Here is a 15,306-nt window from a genome sequence, read left to right as displayed (position 1 = left end):
AAAAATCCAGAAGGGGATCTGGCAGCGCACCCCAAGACATCAGCATGTGCTGGGTGCTTGCGCAAGATTAGGAGGAGATGGAGGGTTGATTTAGGTAAGGCGCGCGCACACACAAAACAAGAAATGAGCGCAGCCTTGGGCCCCATCTAAACAGGATTTACCTGTTGCTGCCTGGAGTTGACTCGCTTCCCTCATTTATCCAAGTGCCGCGAGGCCCAAGAACCCAAAGACCTTTTTAATTACAACACGTGTGAGCGTGGACTGTTGCGCTATTATCTCCTTCTGCACACATTCTCAACTCCATTTATCCCACAACGCAGCCCGAAAACGGAAGCTCACACATTTCCGTGGACTTTTTTTTTTTTTTTTTCAATTTAATACATATTCTCTGCGTCCGCCAAAGGAATAGTGAATTATAGCTAAGTGTTATGATGTTGTAAATCCTGTAAATACAACAGCACGGAAAAGAGAGGGGAGATGTGTATTTGAACGATGCAGAAAACAGAACAGAGAAGAAAAAAAAAAACAGACAAGGAAGAAGCGAAAGTTGTCGTAAAGCAGTGCCGCGCCATTCATTGACCACATCAAGGCTTCTTCTTAATATCAGGGTAGCAGAGGACAAGCTTGTGTGAATGGTGGCATGTGGGAGTGTTTGCGATGAGCAATGAACGTGTGCAGCCTTTAAAACGTCAGTCAACAGCTTCATGTTTATTTATATTGCATGAGAAACCTAAGGCTTGAACCTTCATGTAACCTAGGGACCTCTGAACCAAATAAAAAGAGAGGATTCTGAGAGACTGCGGCAGGATTGTATTTGTGCAGTCCTTCTCCGTTCTCCTCATGCATTAGCAGAAACGAATGCCTTTTCTCCTCCTTTGTTTATAGTTTTTCACAAATGCCTATTAGGTGAACCTGACAGAAGCTAAGTAAATTGCTAAAATTAAAATGCGTGTTAAAACATGCTTTCCTTGTAGGTTACGGGTGTTAAATTCAAGGCCCGGGGGCTAGATCTGGCCCGCCTCATCAGTTGATGTGGCCCGATTTGACTTCAAGTTTCTGTCTAAAATACCACATTTGCAAGTTGTCTTTAGTTTTAAAAAATATTGGGGGGGAAGAAAAGAAGCATTCTTACTACCAAATCTCTCTTTTGAACAGATTTTACCAGATTTTAAATGTGTGACGAACACACTTCACACTGGACTTCAACTCTGACTGAAACTGTAACTGGAATGTGTCACTGCAAAATGTCAACGTGACATTTAGCAGAGAAAAAGTTGACACAATCTAAAATTTTAAAGATAAGGAGCAAAATCGGCCTTTTCATTAGTCTGTTTCTCTGTTAAAAGATTTAGCTTGAATAAATCCCTTGAGAGTATACTAAGACGGAGAGAAAAAAAATGTGTTTTAAATCATAAACAAGTAGTAAATGTTAGTTTTAGTTTATGTATATATACACACACACACACACAGGGAGAGCAAGTGAGTGTGTGAGTCTGCTGTAAAGCCATCTTCAGATTGCTGAGATAATCGTGATTCTTAACACAAGGAGTTCCCTGCGTAACCGCCGGGATCGCGCATTAAACAATCTTTGACTGGATCAAAAGACGGAGGGAATTTTTCAAAGCATCCTTCCAAAAGAGAAACCTTGGCTCTGTCGCAATCACATCAGCAAATTTGTTTAGGTCAGGCTGGAGGAAAACCACTTAAGACCAAGGCAAGGGGGGAAAAGGACTCCATTCTTCATGCCTTTGCCGCCAATATGATCTTGTTTGGATTTTGCTTTACAGTCAGAACCAAATAGCGGGTAAAGACAGAAACAAAAACAAAGCGCCGAGTCTGGAGAAAACATTTGGGGGATGTTATCGCTCTTTGAGCCAAAACCACTGATAAAAATCTTCCTGCTCAACGAGGGCCAGATTTCTATAATTCGTTGTGATCGCGTGTGCTATTTTGATCCGCATGGCAAAACGGGGGCATGCATTCACGTTCTTTCCCATCAATTATTGTTGCGTTTGTAACTTCATAAATTAATGGAAAAGTGATCGACTATCAAATGTATCGATTATTTTACTCATTGAGTAATCATGTAGATCTTAACAAAGAGTTTGACATACGATTGTCCAATTGTTTGCAACAGAAAACATTTTCTGTTTTCTACTGAATGAAAGTCGAGTTTTTGTTTAATGAAAAATAAGACGTTTGCAAACATCTGTTTTTACTTTGGAAAACAATGAGTGAATCACTGTCCAAATATTAGTGATTACAGCATTAATCCCTCTTATGTGATATTGCTTAGTTTTTAGATTGTTCTCTAATCGTTAAACAATACCAAATAATCAAGAATCATTACTGCATAAACACTAATTGGGGAAAAGTCGTTTTTCAATTTAAATGTTATTGTCGTTAGTTTGCTAGTTTGTCAGTTTGCCCCAAAACCATCGATTTCCAAAGTTTGTAACAAAACAATTACATACCCAGATAAAACTGATTCCTGTTTTACTACAGAAAGAAAAAAACCTTTAATGGTGAAAATTGATAAGACTGGAACGCACCAAAATGGTTTCTGTGAGAAAGTTTTTAGACATTAGACAAAAATTGAAGCGTTTTGGCAAGTCCCATCAGCTTTATGTTTTTAAATAACTAAAGGAAGCAAAAAAAAAAAAAAAAAAAAAGAACAATGTACCGACTGTGAAATATGTAAGCGTTATGGTTTGGGGTTGCTATGCTACTTCAGGGACTGGATGTTTGGATTCTGTGCAGAATACAGGAATCTCACGACTATCGTGGTATCAGAGAACGAAAAGAAAAAACCTGAGACGGTTTGCTCACGTCCTGTGCTAGAATACACGTCGACCGGACTAAGTTACAGAAATCCTTTGCTTTCATTCCCTGGCTCGGAAGGTTTTTCGAGTGATTTTTCGCAAAAAACAGAAATTCGTTTGCTATGAAACATACCAACCGGTAAAACAAAAACCTTTATTTTCCACTTTAGTCAGAGGTGAAAGATTTTCTGTTGCCCTCGGAGTTAACTCTTATCTGAATGAGGCCTTGCTTGTTGTTTTTGTGTGTAGCTACACATCGAAAGTTATTCATTGCCGTCAGCTACCAGCTGAATTATTATATCATTGCATTATTTAAATGTGAAAAGTATTTATACTTTACATATTTAAGACAAATATTACTGCAATACACATATTTACAATTAAACCTTACACATTAACTGTACTGTTATCCCTTCCATTCCCTTTGGCTGTAGTTTCACAGAGAGCCGCGGTTATATTCACTGTTTAACCTTTTGGAGTTTGGAGCAGTATGGTGTTTGTATCTTAGAAGATAAAAAAAAAAAAGTTCTGTTATAATTTAGCCGCCATCTTTTCTTTTCTTTCTCTTTCCCCGTTCCCCCTCCTTGGCCGCTTCTAAATTGTTTTCGAGACTTTTAATGACACTCAACTTGAATGCATCTACATAAACTAACATCGGCGTACTAAATACACTACCTTGAATCTCCTCTTGTGTTGCAATGTTAGGCACGCATCAATGTGTGCTTGTTTTGTACGTTAGCTGGTGGAGAGTCTCGCACGAAGGACGACAAACAAAATAATAGAAGCTCAAGTAGGGACGCTTGTAATAAACCAATCAGATGGTCGCACTTAAAGGGCAAGTAGCAGTCCATCATTGCTGCTGATGTTAGTAATTAAGGAGAGGGACAATAGCAAAATAAACCAAAAACAAATACATTGCCTTTCTCCTTAATTACAAACATTGAAGGGATAATCTCTAGAAAGGATTTTCATTATATAAAAATAATTTTTCCCATGTTTCTAATGAGGGCCTAATTTTCGCTCCATTCATGTCCCGCGCCGTTCCAGATGGGTTATACGAGCGCGTGGAGATGTTTGCTCGCAAATGCGGTCTTCTCTATTCATGTATACACGCGGGCCTCGCGCGTGGGCATCAGGTGCAAAGTGGGTTCAGGTGCCGGGTGAGCGAGGGGCGCTCCGGAGAGAACCATCGCACGCTCCGATGCAAAGTGTTTGTTGTCGCTCGGCCGCCTTCTATGGCGCACGTGCGTTTATGCATGGCGGCACTCCTGCATGCGCAACAGCTCAAAAACATACATCACACGCTGGACTCCGGCGGACTTACAGACAGCCACTTGGGAGTTAGGCTTAATCTTTTAAGAGAGAAAGCAGATTGCCTTAAAGGAATGAAAGCAGGCGGGCTGCGGGCCCATGCTTATGAATGTTAATTCAACTACAACTCACATGCAGTGGATGGATTAATACGTCAGTTGAGTATTTATACTGCAGTTAATGTCTGGTGTTAAAGCTCTGACCTTAGCTCTCAACACAGAATCTCTTTGGGGCTTAAAAGGGAGTTTTGATCATAATTTTGCACGGTTTATCATGGGAGAGGTCATGTTTTATTGATGAACAAAAGTTATGTTTAGTTATTTGTGTTGAATCACGTGGAAAATGTCATTTGTCTTGAAACAAGACCCATACATATTAAGTAATAGGATTTTTGGCGTGAATGTAGTCCGGACATCAGTGCGTTGAAGACTCAAGTTCAGCATTAACTCTTTCAGTGCCATGGATGAGAATTCACGTCTTTTAAAATAGTAATAACAATAATAAACGATGACATTCAAAGTTGTTTTTTTACGGAGGGGAGCTGACACCCTTGACTAATGCTGACTTAATATAATACAATTGAGCACTGTAGTGATAACTGTGACCATTGGATGGCAGTGTTTCCACACTTACGACACAGATATTACCCGCATGCAAAGTAAGGAACGGAAATCAATCTTTCATATGATAGCACCTATATTTACATAGACATACCACACAATTTTCTGTAGGCCTTGAAAGATGAGTGAAAATGCTAAACATACTAACCAACTAGAAGAGTTAATTCATTCAATCCTAAAGACTTATTTATACATTTTTTAAGAGTGCAGTGATTTAATCTCAGGTAGGTATTTATATACAGTGGTTCCTCTACTTATGAAATTAATTTGTTACGGAAGTCATTTCTTAAAACTCTTTCGTAAGTAGAGAAACTTTTTACATGCAAATAACTTAATCCGTTCTAAACCCCCCCAAAAAATGCTCCTAAACCCTTTAAATGAATAATATTAATATATATATAATACATAAATAACAGACACATTCGTTTCAGAGGTTGAGTGATTTTGTCTTTATCTCCGATGCCAAGAAAGTTATGACAAAACTATTGTTTTGGCCAACTTCTTTTTTTTTTTTTTTCCTGTCAGCAAGATGATGCAATTTCCAACAAACGCCAAGGAAAGCCTTGTATATGCCTGTGCTGAATCTGTTTAACATAACAAAAACCCCACGCTTTGCTTTGGCCGTCCGACAGTTACGCAACCTCTTCTCGTTGCTATTGTTTTAATATCTTTGGGATCTATGAGACTGCCTTTTATGATTCATAACCAGAGGATTCGTTTTCGGGTGGTCTGGAACATTAATGTGAAGCATTGGCAACACTTAAAATAAAAAACTGTAAATTGTGAAAAAATACGACCAATGATGGATGATAGAGTTTTGTGGTTGCAGGTTCCCGTTAATAAACACACCCAAAATTGCATTCAAGAATTTATACAGATTTATACAGGTTAGTACAAACTTGCAACCTTCTTTTTGCGGATAATAAAGTTTTGATATTTTTATTTTAAATTCACCGTTTGTTGTTATTGTATTTCATATGTTGTCATTGCCCTTTTGTGCAAACAAACAAACAAATAAATTATATATTTTTTTTAAAAATGTATTTTTTTAAATGTTCGCATAATTTTTTGTTTGTTTGTATATCACCAATTAAATAATCACTGACACATTCAATTAAATTTTAAAACTCGGTGAAACACGCTCAGTAAACATGAATCTTTGATATCTATAGCCGTCAATGGCATTGAATGAGTTAAATGTTCTTCTGCAAAATGGCAGATTTTCATGGTAGAATGATTTATCCACTGCAAGTTTTAAAGTACATTTTCATTTTTTGCGAGCCTAGTAAAAATTGATCTTTGACGTCTATAGCCGTCAATGGCAGTGAATGAATGAATCAACAATATTGACAGCAATTTTTATGAATCGGCTAGATTAAATCTACTGTTTTCTTTGCGCCCCGGTACTTTTTTTTTTATTCAGCGTCATAGGTATGCATGAGACCGGGGAAGCCCTCTATAGAATGAACACGATCTGTGTTGTTGTTTGCGCCTCAGTGCTCACACTGTGGGCCACCATGCCAAGGAATCAGTCCAATCAGGCCAATAGCTGACAATCCTGGGAAGCGTGAAAAAAAAAAAAAAAAAGGAGACTGTGGAAAAAAATAGCTCTGGTCATCAGTGTAGCTCTGTTCATTTGCTAGCTTCCGGAAATTTGCAACAATAAACCATGTAAAACAATTACCGCAACTCCCCAAATATAAGGCGCACCCGTGTATAAGACGCGATAATTTAGGGGTCAAATTCTGGTATTTTCTATGTTACCGTGTATACATAAGACACACCAAAACTTTGGTAACAATATAAAAACGATAGCATGACAGAATTAATCTAATCTTTTGTATAAACACTTCATTTTTTTCTTGTGTGCATATCCGTATATTATATATTTGTTGAGCGTTAAGTGTGTTTCCCACATTGTGAGTGAGCAGTGAACGCCTCGCCAATGTAACAGCGCGTATTCGTTTTACCATAAATACCCGAAGTTGCGCAGCGTCCGTGTTTCACCGAGTTTTTGATTGTGTTTATATGCCAAAAGACTGCAGTTTCTAAACTCAAATTGAAGTCAAATGGAATATCTTTCCGTCTTCTCTAACCGGTGCACACAGGGTCCATACATTGCCAAAATTAAATGAATCAGCTGGGGACTTCATAACGTCATAACTTTTACATGATCCTCTCAGTTTTTGTAGTTTTCCTGTGTGTGCCCAAGACGGACTTGGATGTTGGTTCAGTCTGCTCGCTTCTTTTAATGAAAACAATGACATGGAAATCTTCCTCAAATGGAGTGAAATAAAAAAAAAAAAAATTCAGTGTTTATAGGACACACCCTTACCTATGTTTTTTTGGCTGAAAAAAGTGCGTCAGATATTTGGGGGATTACGGTAATTCAATGTCACTGATTAACAAATCAAAAACAAATCCATCAGTTTACTAAGGTGCTCCATCTACAAACGGCGAGATTGTAATCTGCGTTTCAAGAAACGTATGCAAATGACTTGCCAGGCGGTTTGAAATCATAGACGAGTGCGGCGTTGACGGTTGATGGTATAATAAGCACGTTGCCCTCCAAAATTGCGACTGTGAAATGGAGCTGGCCAACCTTATGAAAGGGAAAGATGTGAGTGAATCTGTTCGCTTTTTTTGGCTGGTTTTTTGATCAGGATTTGAAAGCTGCTGACTGGATTTAATAGCCATCACAGAAAAACATAATCATTCAAAAAAAAAAAACGTCAAAGAAATGAACCGCCAACAGACCGGGCCTACGTAAGAGTAAAGCAGAGCGAAATAATCGCTTGAAAGAAACTCTTAGTGTGAAAAAAAGTCTTGTCCAGTTTGCCGCCGTTTTAGTTGACATTTGCTGATCAGCTGCTCAGAAATGCAGCGACTTTCATTCTCGTGCCATGAATTCGAACATTCACACTGACAAACAGAAGTTGCGCCATTAGCGCCTGGTTTGCGCCCACCATCGCCTCTTAGCGTGTAGAAACGAGCGGGATGTGCTTTCGGATTTTCTTCAAGACTCATTAAACGCATCACAAAAAAAAAAAAAAAAAAAAGTAGGCAAGCCTGATTCAAACTTTTACAAGGGCAAGCACGCTATGCCTTGTGAATAGATAACTCCAACGAGGACATTTATATATGGGGTGTACTTTACAGTCTGAGGCTTTATTCAGTACAGTGATTCACACCGGGAAGAGAACCCCCCACCCATGCAACCCCATATATTCACTGTGTTATTTCAGCAAACAAAAGCCGGGCTCTTGAGGCCATGGGTGGATCCATGAAAAGAAGAAAGGAGTCCTGCTCCTGCTTGGGCTGAATGGGGCCCTTTCACACTAAGAGAGGCCTGTTTACTCTCCTCTAATAATGCCTCTAATTTTCTGATCATTATTGAGTAATTCCATCCTCCCCCAAAGCCAGCCTTTAGGGCTTTCGCCCATCGCTGGCGGGCACCTTGCTCGCGGATCCAAAGAAGTACGCTCCTCAAATGATTGGCGCTTTAATCTGACCGCGCATTTCCATTCCTCAATTTTGGGAGGTCCATCAGGCACCTGTCCTGTCTATGTATATTTGTACTAGAAACATTTAGAACTGTAGTCAATGTATACCTATACTGTATATGTAATGTAATACCCCCCCCCCCCCGCCCACACACACACTATATATATATATATATATATATATATATATATATATATATATATATATATATATATATATATATATATATAGGTGCCCAATATATCACAATATTGACCAGTCAATTGTGATCTAATAGGTGTAGCAAAATTAAAAACAAATAAAAACACTAATATATATATATATATATATATATATATATATATATAGATTCACAAAAAAAAACCTACATTAAAAAAAAAAAGTAAAAAGGTTTACTTAATAGAAATCATTTTTAGGTTAGGCTCTCCTCACACACAAACCGAATAAACGATTCGTTCCGATGTCCGTTTGCTGAAATGTTACCCATAGGAGCTACTGCGAGGGGCAGGACAAACGCACAGAGGGTAAAGAGGTGCGAAACGTAAACAAGGCAATGGAAGGGAGAAGTGACGAAATGAGAGGGAAGGCAAGCGAGGAAGAGCGAGCGAGAGAAAGGATCAGAAGCGGCGAAGTTGGCAGGGAGTGTGTGTCGGTTTGAAAAAGCTGGCATCTTCTAAACGGAGCAGCGGCTTCGGGTGCCAAATGCTGCCAAGCAGCGCCACTAGCCTGAATATCTGCCCTCCCTCTCCCTTTGTTTTCAACGTGGCATTCTGCAGCAGCTTTATCCCGAGCTTTTCTTCTTACCTTATATCTGCGCTCGCCATCGTCCTAAATCCAATGACGGACGTTTATTGCCGCTAAGATGGAGAAATGAAGAAGAAATATTTTGGAGTCCTGTTTATTTGAATGATTATATTAGGTCCCTTGCCCAGATTATTTCTATTTTGAAATAATAGAGGATTGGTGGTATCCGCACCAGATAACGTTACAAGGCCCTTTTCTAGACGCAGGGCGGTTCCAAATTAGCGGGCCGCCCGGTCACGCTCCGCTCCATCGGTCCGGGAGAACAAGGAGCGAGGGAGAGCGATTAGAATGGAGCTGCTGGGAAACGGCCCAGAAAAGGCGCCGGTCTTTTTCTACCTCTTCTCCCCTCGGCTCGTTCGCCGCCCCTCGGATCAGGAAGCGGACGAGCCAAGCTGCCGCTCCTGCGTGGGTCCGCGTATGTTTTTGGAGGAAAGACAGATTTCAGGCCTGGCGCTTGCACAGAGAAGGAGCAGACTAGTTATGGGGGTTCACACGTGGAATATTTTGACGTAGTTTTGTCATTGAAAAAAATCAATCACCGTCAAATTCATCCAGTGGAAGAAAATAGCAGTTAGCATCTCGATTTTATTGAATGTATTGCTATGCTTATTTACCCTTGTCCACAATTTACAAGCTACACGCATTGCATTTTTTCCTAATTTTGTAAATGCTTTTAAAGGTGTAATGTGATTTTTTTTCCTTCAACCACTCCAATTGTTCAGTGGCATCAGTTCTATCCATACATATGTAGATTACATTTATTAACACCCGCAAAAATTGATGGTATGACACTGGATGGATGACACTTTAAGACATTAACTAGTCTCTACCGCCACCTACTGTCTTGAGGTGAAACACAAGTAAAAGAATTTTCTGCTTGCTGACATAGGTTGACCGCCTCTCAACCAAGTGTTGCAAAAATCGCAGGAAAATAAATGTTATAAATCCTATTAAAATGCATCTAAATAATAGTCATTATAATGGTTTTATATGGTCCAAAATTTGGACAATTATTACGTTTGTACACAAAATCTCGCACGTCCAGAAGCAAGCACATAGAAATGTCAGAATCATTTCAGAATCATTTTGAAATTTTACATGTTTTAATCATCTGCTGGAAATGTTAACTCGAGGTTTTTTTCCCCCACATTGACTCTTTTATGATATCAAAAATATCAAAACAATTTCCATAATTTGTAACATAATGCCACAGGGTTTAATGCGGGAGATAGATTGCTGTTAAACACATTAACTACTATTTGGAAATTGACTAGGAAAAAAAATGCAGATTGGCGCTTCTTAACAGCATAAGATGTTCATAGCATTGCATTTATTCATTAACCTTAATTATACAAACAATTAGAAACTACTGTACAGTGAAATTAGGAAATAAAGGTAATCCAATAATCACTTTCTGCTACGGTGGCTTTTTCTATTTGTAAAACTAAAACTTGACCTTTGTTTCTAAATTTAATTTAATTTAATCACAAACACGGCATTATGTGTATCGTGTCTTCTTTTATTCACTAAACTGGATAATTACGCCGCGTGCGAAGCGGCTTGGGCTGCCAGCAGTGTGTCGAGCTCTTCGATAGTCAGCCTGTCGGTATGTTGGAAAGGAATATCGTGAGAGCTGTGTGAAAGCAAGTCAGAAGATCACGTGGAGCGTAAGCGCAGCAATTATCATTTTTCACAAACATTTGCGGAATGGAATAATCTGTTTATCATTGTTTCCTTATACTCTGCTCACACACTTGTTTTTTCTTCTGTTACGCTCCTACAACACACACACACACACACACACACACACACACACACACACAATGACTCTGAAAAATTGCCAAGGTAGGGGGGCCCTACACCACGGTTCTTCTAAAACCCGTCACTTGCCGAAGCTCGGTCTCTATTGGTCGCGTTATTCAAGATGGCGACAAGGAAGTTTCCGTAAAACGTGTCTGACCGGCAGTGTTTCTCGCATCACGTCGACGGCGCCAACACAATTCATCGCTCCGTGTGCCGCGGTTACGAACCCGTGCCAGGATGCTGGAGCACAACTGTGTTCTCGCGCCCAACCAAAATGCTCCGCGCCAAACGTCCCACCGCATTTTTTTTTCTCCTTTTCTTGTATTCGATCAGCGGCATGACCTGTGTTTTCTCCTCTTATAAATCAGATAATCTTATCTCGTTTTTGGGTTGGTGATATAAGCTAAGACAGTGGTTCTCAAATGGGGGTGCTCTCGTTACCTGTCGAGTTGAAGATTTATTTTTGCGAACAGATCTCTGATACGATCCCAAAAGTACTTTAGGTTGAATATTTTTCTGTGGAAAATATGTATTTCTTATTATTTCTTTGTGAGAACAGGTCTGACACTTTATGTTGATTATTTTTTGTGGTTAAATATTTATTAAAAATTAAGTTGATGATTTACTTTTGTGAAAAAACCCCTACTGTAATCCCAAAAGAGGATGATTTAGGTTGAATATTTTTCTGTGGAAAATATGTATTTATTATTATTTCTTTGTGAGAACAAGTCTGACACTTTATGTTGATTATTCTTTGTGGTTAAATATTTATTAAAAATTAAGCTGATGATTTACTTTTGTGAAAACATCCCTAATGTAATCCCAAAAGAGGATGATTTATGTTGAATATTTTTCTGTAGACAAGTATTTATTCATATTTCTTTCTGAGATCAGGTCTGACACTTTGTTGATTATTTTTTGTGGACAAGTATTTATTAATAATTAAGTTATTTTTGTGAACAGATCTCTACTGTAATCCCAAAACACTAATATTTTTCTGTGAAAAAAATATCTATAATTAATTCTGACACTTTATATTGATTATTTTTTGCGGAAAAATATTTATTGATAATTAAGTTCTTTCTTTTTTATTCTAAAGTTCAATAAATCAGACACTGATGGCATGTTTAAAGTCTTTTTTTTTTTAATCCAAAAATGCTCTGCACTGGTTAAGGAGAATTTAGCTGAAAACTTATTTCGCAGGGGGGTACTTCACTGATAAAGTTTGAGAACCACTGAGCTAAGATATGTGTATGAAAACACACTCTTTGTGCCATTTTTAATGCTGGGCGACTAAGCCCTGACAATTAAATGATTAAATAAGCATGTAAAAGCACCATAGCAGATGGGGGATGTTGTGAGGACCCCCCACACACAAACACACACTCTGCTGGTTTTGAGATGTAATGTCGGCGCCACCCTGCAACATCTTTTCATCCGAACGGCACAAGTAATGAAAGTCATATGAGGCGGCTCGGACTCTAAACATGACTAATGCTGGAACTCTTTGGATGAGTAAGAATGACAAATACGGAACACTTGGCTCAGAGAACATGACCCGATCTGAGCCCCTGGATGGAAGCGGGGCCAAAGCGGAGTCCGAACGGTGAGCCAAATGTTGGTTTCCATAAATGTGTTCAAAGGGAAAACTTCAACGCCCGCCTCGCTTCGCATGTCCTACACTTCACACTAGGGCCCGACCGATATGGATTTCTTTTTCTGAGGCTGAATTTAGGCAGAAAATAAAAATACAGGTTCATCTCGGCTGATTAGTTTGAAAAGTTATAATGAATAAAATAGCATTTGTTTATTTCCTATGCATTTCAATGGGCATCGATTACTGTATGCGCATATTTTCACTATTCACTGGGCCGGCCTGATACATTTTCCCCGAAAATAGCATGGGTCAACTGTAAATATATTCTTAAATTAAACATTTTCCCTGAATAGCTTGTGTGGCATAACATATTGAAATTATCACATTGTAAGGACATTAACCATTGTCATATGTGTTTTCGTGACCATAAGTGGAATGTGTGTGCCATATTTACCACTTTTGTTTACTTTATATTGCACGATTATGATTATTTTAATCAAACTGCGTCTTTAGGTGCGTAAAGTAGTGGCATCTATTTCAATTTCTTGATTATTTGTAAAAATGAACTGTTTTCATATTGACCATCTCAATAAATTTCATGAAAAAAACGTATGGATACAATGCATGATATAGATTTTTCTGCAACAAATAATGTGTTACTTGTGAATGTTTTGAGTACATAAAGGTAACGAGATTAAATAATTGGCAAATATTTGCCGATTTTTTTTTGGGGGGGGCAATGCATCAAGGGCCATTTCCTGAATAAATCCAAGGATAGAACACATGATATGTATTTTTGTGTAATAAATGACACCCGTTTTACTTGAGAATGTCTTCAATGCATAAAGATAAAATAATTGGGGATTATTGGCCAATTGTTTTGTGCCAATGTTTGAAGGGCCAAAATCGACTGCAGAATGATTAATAAATAAATCATCAGCGCCTGACAATATATGTATTCATCAAAAAAGGGGGAAAAAAAAAATCCTCTTTGCGAGTGTAAGGTTGCAGCTGCGGAGCAGCAGTGCCGATCCAAATGTTGTTTTGAGCCGCTTAATTTAACGTGTCCATTCGCGCAGGATGTAATATCCCAGCTTGGAAAGGGAGAGCCTTGTCCAGCTGAGAAGAAGCCACAGACAAGGGGTTAAACAGAGGGAGGATCCGCTGTCCTGTCAATCACACCACTTGAAAGCAGAGTCTCCCCTGCAGCTGGCGACAGTGACATCAGAGGGACAAGAGCGCTCAAACTCTTTCGGCATGGACTCCACACACGGACTCCCTGGAACCATGGGCTAAGAATAAAAGTCTAAAATCACCTCGCCGAAGGTTCAAATGAACGCACGTTGCGGCCGGTCCAAACGAGGACCAAGCGAAATTGCTCTTAAAAACAACAACAACAAAAAAAACAACGCTTACACAGCTATTAAGTACACTTAAGCGCACGGCGAAAAGACGAAGTCTATCCGGGCACGGGCGAGCGGCTTCCGACTGGCTGGCGGATTCTGGCAGCGGGTAAATAAAGGCTTTACTCGAAGGGGCACCAGGCTGCGCTGGGAGCTAATCTGAGTCGCACTTCGCCACGGCGCATTGTGGAACAGGAAGAGGCGCTCGCGGAGGCCCGGCAAACTCAAGCGGTGTTACACACTGGGCTGAAAAGAGCCTGGCATGGGGTTCGCTGTCACAGAGGAAGGCTGCGCCTCCCTGCCAAGTAGAAGAATTAAAGCCCAGTAACCGTAGGCCGGTCTATGCTAAATTCAACTGGGATAGTCATAAAAGGGCAGAATTTCTGCTGAACACATTTTGGACACCTTTTAAATATGAGACAAACAAATTCTCCAAATCTGCAGGACACGTTTGCCGTTATCCCTTGCATTTATTTTGAAAAACCCCGTGACAGTGTGTACGATTTAGATGGTTTTTCATTCAAAATGGATCAATTCAATGATTATAAATTTCAAAAACCTGCAAATAAATGTGTTTTTAACAGCCAACAGTATGTTTTAAATATAATCGTAGGTCTAGTTATCATTAAATGATATTACGTGGGGGGTGGCACTCCCCAGCTACCACGACCGGAGGAGGAGTGTGTATGTACCGTAATGCCCCTAAAGCTCCCACGAGTGCATGCAAAAAATTACAAGGTTATTGCCATTTATGAAATAATATAGGGTAAATAAATGCAAGTCTCAAATTCAAATTCTGATCAGGTTTTCGGTCTGTTTTAGATGCAAACTCTATGATATATTAACAGGAAATTTCCTCGCATCAATAAACGGTCTCACAGTAAAATTCCTGCATATTTTTCTTATCTTTTTCATCACCGCTGAGCACCAAAGAATGAAATCAAGCACTGACTTGCTTGTGTGATCGTAATGCAAAGATCAATGACAGAGGCTGGGTTCCGGATCTGAAGGAACGGTGCGCAGCGTGTGTGCGTATGTGTGAGAGTGCGCGCGTGTGTGTGTGTGTGTGTGCTGGCTGCGAAGGGAAAGAAAGCTGAGCCGGATTCATTCAGGCTGAGGATGCAGACAGGCGGACTCTCGCTGTCTCTGAAACTACCTGGGATCAGGCCAGCTGTCACAGCGTTCTCTAGCCCGCCACACGCACGAATAAAAAAAGAAAGCCACGCACAGCACACTGCTACTGATACACAGCAATCTCATAAAAACATTCACGTGGATTATAGGCACATGACATACTGCTGCGCGCGGGCACACACATTGAGCCATACACACAGACGCACGCGTGCGCACGCAGATAAACAGGTCTGCAGATGCTTATGTTTACAGATGGCGCTGGGAAACGTGCACATTTGGATTTAGACAAATTTGTGCGCAAATACTTG

The 15,306-nt window shown here is 39.6% G+C and overlaps 1 protein-coding gene across 8 annotated transcripts in view; it reads right to left on the bottom strand.

The window, feature by feature from the left end:
- The window catches only part of nfixb (nuclear factor I/Xb), a 133,655-nt gene that overhangs the window by 74,231 nt on the left and 44,118 nt on the right, over positions 1–15,306 (bottom strand). The gene's annotated exons all lie outside the window — the stretch shown is intronic.

The sequence above is a fragment of the Hippichthys cyanospilos genome, chromosome 16, assembly GCF_059441005.1.
Source record: "Hippichthys cyanospilos isolate Australia breed blue-spotted pipefish chromosome 16, RoL_Hcya_1.0, whole genome shotgun sequence".
In the NCBI taxonomy this organism is placed as follows: Eukaryota; Metazoa; Chordata; class Actinopteri; order Syngnathiformes; family Syngnathidae; genus Hippichthys; species Hippichthys cyanospilos.
The sequence above is the reverse complement of the archived record's forward strand: the minus strand, read 5'-3'. Positions and strand labels throughout refer to the sequence as shown.